This window comes from Octopus bimaculoides, chromosome 21, assembly GCF_001194135.2.
Source record: "Octopus bimaculoides isolate UCB-OBI-ISO-001 chromosome 21, ASM119413v2, whole genome shotgun sequence".
NCBI classification, from domain to species: Eukaryota; Metazoa; Mollusca; class Cephalopoda; order Octopoda; family Octopodidae; genus Octopus; species Octopus bimaculoides.
The window spans coordinates 2,235,966-2,237,812 of record NC_069001.1 but is presented as its reverse complement, the minus strand read 5'-3'; the positions used below and the strand labels follow the sequence as shown (position 1 = coordinate 2,237,812).

The 1,847-nt window shown below is 42.9% G+C and overlaps 1 long non-coding RNA gene across 1 annotated transcript in view; it reads left to right on the top strand.

The window, feature by feature from the left end:
- LOC128250470 (uncharacterized) overlaps positions 1 to 1,847 on the top strand; it is a 106,690-nt gene that overhangs the window by 78,542 nt on the left and 26,301 nt on the right. Inside the window, exon 2 of the long non-coding RNA XR_008266494.1 lies at positions 281 to 448. This is a non-coding gene — a long non-coding RNA (uncharacterized LOC128250470). The remainder of the gene's footprint in view (positions 1 to 280; positions 449 to 1,847) is intronic.

The following is a 1,847-nucleotide window of genomic DNA, read 5'->3' as shown; positions in this document are numbered from 1 at the left end:
ATATATATATATATATATATATATATATATCATGATGGTTATATATATATATTCATGTGTGTGTGTCTTTGTGTCTGTGCTCATGTCCCTGTAACTTAGTGGAACTGAACCCAAAAACCACATGGTTGGGAAGCAAGCTGCTTAACCACACAACCGAACTTGCATTTTCATGTTTATAGATTCTTTTTTCGCAGGCTTATTGAAGATAATGTTTATTTTTGTTGTCGTAGCAGTGAACTGAAACAATGATAATGGTGTTTTCTCCCCAATTTCATTACAGGTATTAACATTACCTCCTGGATGTAGGAGAGACCCGGTGACTGAATGTTAGTACGAGACTGGCCTATTGAGACTAATTACAAACACAAGGAATTCCGAAACTCATCGTCTTTGAAGTGGAATGTCTTCTCCTTTAAACAAATCACCACAACAGATTTAACCGTAAAAAGTAAGTAGCTGGCTTTTTTCTTTCATAGGTGGCATGTCTTCTGTGAAGGCACACAGCTTAGTGGTTACGTTATTCGGCTCACGATTGTAAGGTCGTGAGATCAATTCCCAGTGGCGGTTTGTGCCCTTGAGCAAGACACTTTATTTTACGTTCCTCCACTCCACTCAGCTGGTAGAAATGAGTTGTACTTGTCTTTCAAAGGGTCGACCTTGTCACATTCTGTGTCACGCTGAATCTCCCTGAAAAACTACATTAAGGAGACCTACCACAGTGTGTGTGTGTGGGTGTATGTGCATCTTTGTGTCTGTGTGTGTGTGCATCTTTGTGTTTGTGTTTGTGTCCCCACTACCATTGCTTGATAGCCAGTGTTGGTTTATTTATGTCCCAATAACTTAGTGGTTCAGCAAAAGTTGTGGATAGAATGCAATACCAGACTTTGAAAACAAGAGAGAGAGAGAGAGAGAGAATAAGCCCTGGAGTTGATTTGTTCCACTGAAATGCTTCAAAGTGGTGCCCCAGCATGGCCACAGTCCAATGACTGAAGCAAGTAGAAGACAGACAACTGAATCCTCATTGTCCAGTGATTGAGGAGGACCATTCATCTACAAACCAGTGTGTGTGTGTGTGTGTATGTGGGTGTGTGTGTGTGTGTGTGTCTGTGCTTAACCTACAAAAACACAAAAGAACACCTCCCCTTTCTACATCCCCCCCACAACCATGTCTTCTTTCTTCCAGGCACTTCCACCAATTCTTAAGTACAGAGCTGGTCACATGACCTCTACCCTTCCTGTTTTATCTCTCAAACACCCTCACCTCTACCACCACCACCACCACCACCACCACCAAATTGCCAGGTTATCTGTGACCCTGTAAAGTGGACAGTGGCAAGAGGGGATGCAGATGACTAAGGCACTGAGCTGAGAGTTGCTGGGGTCTGAAAATCGCAACTGCTTAAATCGTTGAACTCTAACCTCCTTGCAACCTCCTACACACACACATTCAGCAAACTTAGCAAGTGTCTTCTTTGTGTGTGGGGGAGGGAGAGAGACAGTGGTGGTGGTGGTGGTGGTGGTGGTGGTGCAACAGACAGACGTAGGGACTATATACTACAGCACATGCATTTGTATGTATGTGTACATATGCATTGTTTATGCATGTGTGTGTGTGTGAATATTTGTGCATATAAATGTGTGTGTGTGTGTAAGGTTTGTGAACTGGGACTCCAGTTTTCCTTCTCTTTTTCTTTCACGAATACTCCCCCTCTCTCTCTTTCTTTCTCCCTTTTTCTTTGTCTCATACACACTCTCTCTCTCTCTCTCTTACCCCCTCCCTGACATTTTCTTCCTATCTATTTTTCTCTCTTTATCTGACACTCCCCCTCTCTCTCTCTCTCTCTCTC